Raw genomic sequence first — 5726 nt, forward strand, 5'->3', positions numbered from 1 at the left:
AAGCAAAAAATGAATCGTTGAAATTATTTTTATTTCCTATAGTATCTATTATTTAAAATCCTTGAAAATACATGATACTTACATCAAGTAAAAATATGCAATTCAGAAAATTTTCAGTTAATAGCATTTCCTTCTAAAGATCACTTTTGGGGGAACATCAAAGAAAAATCTGTAGGTATGAAACTGGCTCTATGTGATTAAGAATTGTGTGAAGAATTGATGGTGGTGTTGAACTATGGTGTTGGAGAAGACTCTTGAGAGTCCCTTGGACTTCAAGGAGGCAAACCAATCCATCCTAAAGGAAATCAGTCCTGAATATTCATTGGAAGGACTGATGTTAAAACTCCAATACTTTGGCCACCTGATGTGAAGAAGTGACTCATTTGAAAAGACCCTGATGCTGGGAAAGATTGAAGGCAGGGGGAGAAGGGGACAACAGAGGATGACATGGTTGAATGGCATCACCGACTTGATGGACAAGAGTTTGAGTAAGCTCAGGGAGTTGGTGATGGACAGGGAAGCTTGGCATGCTGCAGTCCATGGGGTCACAAAGAGTCAGACACGACTGAGCAACTGAACTCAACTATGTGATTAAGAAGTTTAGGGACTTCCCTGGTGGTCCAGTGGCTAAGACTCTGCACTCATAATGCAGAGGGCCCCTGTTCAAGCCCTGGTCAGGGAACTAGATCCCACATGCTGCAACTAAAAAATCCTGTATGCTGCAATGAAGACTGAAGATCCCACATGCTGCAATTAAGACCTGGTGTAGCCAAATAAATAAATAAATATTAAAAAAAAAAAAAAAGAAGTTTATATATTGTCTGAATTGCAGGTCTAATTTCTTGCATTTTGCCTCATTGTTTTCAAACCCCTTAGAGGTAGTATTGGATAGTATGAATCTATAAAATCTTCTTTTTCAATTCCTTTGTCAGGATATGGATTTGATTGATGTCTACTTCCCTCTGCACTCTAAGCCATGTGAGAACCAGGATTGAATTCATTCTGCTCAACATTATATATCAATACTTTCCACCTCTCCACTTCACCCCACAGCAACTGACACAACCCTAACTGGAACTATATATTAATTTTTTAATGCATAAGTAAATAATACACTGTAAAGCAAGGTACTGAGAGTTTAGTAATTTTGAGTAATGAGAAGCCATTCAATTAAACTATCCTGGAATTCTGACCTTTTCAGTTCAGTTCAGTCGCTCAGTCGTGTCTGACTCTTTGTGACCCCATGAATCACAGCATGTCAGGCCTCCCTGTCCATCACCAACTCCCGGAGTTCACTCAGACTCACGTCCATCGAGTCAGTGATGCCATCCAGCCATCTCATCCTTGGTCGTCCCCGTCTCCTCCTGCCCCCAATCCCTCCCAGCATCAGAGTCTTTTCCAATGAGTCAACTTTTCACATGAGGTGGCCAAGTGAAAGTGGAGAGTGAAAAACTTGGCTTAAAGCTCAACATTCAGCAAACGAAGATCATGGCATCTGACTCTTTAATACATGCAATTGTCAGACATTTATCAAAATAACTTGTTCATTATCATTGCCTTCCCAAATATTTTTTTCTTACTTCTTGGATGCAGTTTTGCATGAAAATATGATTATAGTCAGTTTAAAGATGAACTGAGGCAGACTTGTTAAATGACTCAGTCAAGGAAAACCCTAATGCCATAATTAGGACTAGAGTTCTTGTTTTCTAAATGATAAAAATACATAGTTCTCTTTGAACTAGGTTTGTATTTCCAAAACAGCCTGACTCAAATATTCACATAGACATTGTCTTGATATTCTGGACTCTTTAATAATTTCTCTTTTGGGAAAACCAAATGTCATATAATATCACTTATATGTGGAATCTAGAAAAATTATACATATAGACTTATTTGCAAGGCAGAAATAGAGACACAGGTGTAGATAACTACCATATGGATACCAAGGGGAGAAGATAGGGTGAGATAAACTGGGAGATTGTAATTGACATATATATACTACTACTGTAAAATAGATTACTAATGAGAACCTGAGTTGGCATCACCGACTTGATGGACATGAGTTTGAGCAAGCTCCAGAAGCTGGTGATGGACAAGGAAGCCTGGCATGCTGCAGTCCATGGGGTAACCAAGAGTCAGACACAACTGAGTGACTGAACTGAACTGAACTGAATGAGAACTTACTATATAGCATGGGGGAACTCTACCCGATGCTCTGTGGTGACCTAAATGTGAAGGAAATCCAAAAAAGAGGGGGATATATATACATATAGCTGATTCCCTTTGCCATACAGCAGAAACTAATACAACCTTTTAGAGTAACTATGCTCCAATAAAAACATTTATTTAAAAAAACTTCTCTTTGGGGATATAATCAATATGCTGTCATCTTAAGATTTCAGAGCTGAAAGAACATATAAAATTGAATAGTTTGTTAAGGTGACATATTCCAAGGGCATAAAATACTCATAACTCAGAAGGTATATTAAGAAGCAATACAAAAACTAACGTGGTGTCAGTTCAAGGTAGAGAAACTAAAGAAATGTGATGAGTTCACCTAAATGATGCCAACATCATAAATTTAGTATTTGTACGAGCTGACATTAGGTGATTGAAGATCAAAAGGAAGAAATTTCTACTGACATAAAAGTTAGACTCATGTTGGAATCTTAAGATTTGATATTTTAATACAATACAAAAAGAAGACATTAGCTTATGCATAATAACCTTGAAACTTTTTACTTAGTTCCTTTTTAATCAGCTTTAAGGCATAATTAATGTGAAATTTCATGAATTTTAGGTGCACAATTTGAGTAATTTAGACAAATATATATAGTAGTGTGGGCTTCCTTGGTGGTTTAGCAATAAAGAATCTGTCAGCCAATAAAAGACATGTGCGTTCTATTCCTGGTCCAGGAAGATCCCCTGGAGAAGAAATTATGCAACCCAGTCCAGTATTCTTGCCTGGGAAATTCATGGACAGAGGAACCTGGAGGGCTACAGTCCATGGGATCACAAAGAGTTGAACATGACTTAGTGACTAAATAACAAGAATAATATACAGAAGCAAAGTTACCACAATCAAGATATGAAACATGCCCATGGCCCAATAAAGTTTAGTTGTGCCCCTCTTGCAGGCAGTAGCCTTCTTTGCTCAGGCCTTAGGTAACTACCACCAACTTTATTTCACTATACTTTTTTTTTTTTTAAGGATTTTCTATATGTGAAACTGTATAGTCAGTAGACTTCTGTGTCCGGCTTCTCTCACTGGACTTAATGTCTTTGAGATAGATCTATGCCATTACATGGATCAGTGGCTGCTTTCTTTATGAGTGAGTGAAGTCGCTCAGTCGTGTCTGACTCTTTGTGACCCCATGGACTGTAGCCCACCAGGCTTCTCCATCCGTGGAATTTTCTAGGCAAGAGTACTGGAATGGGTTGCCATTTCCTTCTCCAGGGGATCTTCCCGACCCGGGGATCAAACCCAGGTCTCCCACATTGCGGGCAGACACCTTGCTGTCTGAGCCACGCTTTCTTTATAGTTCATTCTTATTTTCTGTCTTCTACCAACTTCCTTGTCATATTTTAAATATTTTTATATTATAAATGTTTTTAAATAAATAGTATAAATAATTGAAAATCAACTGCTTTGATTTTGCCTCCAAAAGAATAATTCCCTGATATTTCACCCCTACCTCCCTTTCCCACACATAGCTAAGACCATAGAACTTTTACTGTCGTAATCCAGTACTGTTACAGGATCTTAAAATAAAACTTTAGTTCTTCTCTGTTGTTAACCAACAATCTGCTTGAATCTATGTGCACTCCTTGGCTGATCTTCTTTAATCATATTATCCTATTCACTTGGGTACCAAAGACTGGCAAAATTGTATCTTCAAATCTGTTTCCCTGAGCATGAGACTCTTATCTATCTTCCTCCTGGTTATATCCACTAGAATGTCCCACAGACAAGTCTGCCAAGAACTGCGAAATATCTAAAATTATATCTGACTGGCAAGCCAAGAAGTTAGCCTGTCACACGCTCATGGATCTTGATAGGAGACATGAGACTCTTGAATCAGAAACAAACAAGATATTACTTATGGCAGAGCAGGAAGCAGAACTTCAGGTTGTGCCAACACTCTCCACAAATCTATCCTTGCCTTGGAGGAAACATTGTATCCATGTTTGGTGTGAGTGAAGTGAAAGTGAAAGTCATTCAATCATTGTCCTACTCTTTGCAACCCCATGGACTAGTCCATGGAAGTCTCCAGGCCAGAATACTGGAGTGAGTAGCAATTCCCTTCTCCAAGGGATCTTCCCCACCCAGGGATCGAATCCAGATCTCCCATACTGCAGGCAGATTCTTTACCAGCTGAGCCACCAGGGAAGCCCAGCTGTATCTATGTTTGGTGGGTATGTATGCTTGAAAAGACAGCTTAGAAGAAAAGTTTTTATAGGAAAAGCACAAACATAAGAGACTCAGAGAACTCTCTCTCAACAATGTCAAACCTCAAAATCCCAGATGTCACATCTTCCTTAATCCCCTTTGATTTTTTTTAATCTGCATTAATACCATCTCCCCAACCTAAAAATATGAGGACCCTGCCAGACTTAATTTTTTTCAAAACTCACATGCAGTTATTGTCTCATTCCTGGAAATTGAACTCTCAGTGTCTAAATATTTTTCACAGTTAGCCCGCCTCTGCACCCTTCTTGTATATCCTTAATGTGAGTCCTCATCGTTGCAGTCCTTAACTGATGCCATCAAAACTGGTGGTTCTCGAAGTGTGGTCTCTAGACCAGTGGTATCAATGTCACCAGAAAAGTAGAAATGCGAACGCTGGGAGGGAGGCCCTCACTTATCCTACAGCATCTCTAAGGGTGGGGCCAGTGTTAGTAATACTCTGCTGCTGTAGGTCTTCCAGATATTCTGAGGTTTGGCCAAGTCCTCTGTTGGAACATCTCTACTCTTACTTCCCTTAAATGAATTCTCCTGTAACGAGTGTGAGCCAACAGAAAACACAAATTTGACAGTATCATTCTCCTTTATGGAGAAGGCAATGGCGCCCCACTCCAGTATTCTTGCCTGGGAAATCCCATGGATGGAGGAGCCTGGTAGGCTACAGTCCACGGGGTCGCTAAGAGTCGGACATGACTGAGCGACTTCACTTTCACTTTTCACTTTCATGCATTGGAGAAGGAAATGGCAACCCACTCCAGTGTTCTTGCCTGGAGAATCCCAGGGACGGGGGAGCCTGGTGGGCTTCTGTCTATGGGGTCGCACAGAGTCGGACACGACTGAAGTGACTTAGCAGCAGCAGCAGCATTCTCCTTTAAAGCTCTTTAACACCTTCATAACCAGAGGATAAAGTCCAAGACTGAGTTTAAGTAAACCCCTTCAGAAATTCCTTTGCCATACCCTCAGAGTACCTGGGAATATCTTCAATAAAATGCTTAAATGTAGTTAGAGTTTAGGCTCAAGTTAGACAGGCCTGGGATTGAATCTTTGCCACACCATGTACTATTTCTATATCTTTGATGAAGCGACATCCTCTTTAAACTATCTTCAATCTTTGTAAAGTTGTGTTAGTAATCACAGAGTGAAGGTGTATATTTAATTCAAAGATCTGTAGGAATCACTAAACACAGTGCATTCCACTTAGGAAGCACACGTGTGGTTTTCATTACTTGTGAATTACTTCAGTCATTACTATTCATAATGC

At 39.6% G+C, this 5726-nt stretch overlaps 1 non-coding gene across 1 annotated transcript; it reads left to right on the top strand.

The window, feature by feature from the left end:
* Nucleotides 1–609: 609 nt before the first annotated feature.
* Nucleotides 610–682, top strand: TRNAM-CAU (transfer RNA methionine (anticodon CAU)). Its single transcript has one exon. It is a non-coding gene; the product is annotated as a tRNA-Met (tRNA).
* The last annotated feature ends 5044 nt before the right edge of the window (nucleotides 683–5726 follow it).

This window comes from Ovis canadensis, chromosome 23 (assembly GCF_042477335.2).
Source record: "Ovis canadensis isolate MfBH-ARS-UI-01 breed Bighorn chromosome 23, ARS-UI_OviCan_v2, whole genome shotgun sequence".
Taxonomy (NCBI): domain Eukaryota; kingdom Metazoa; phylum Chordata; class Mammalia; order Artiodactyla; family Bovidae; genus Ovis; species Ovis canadensis.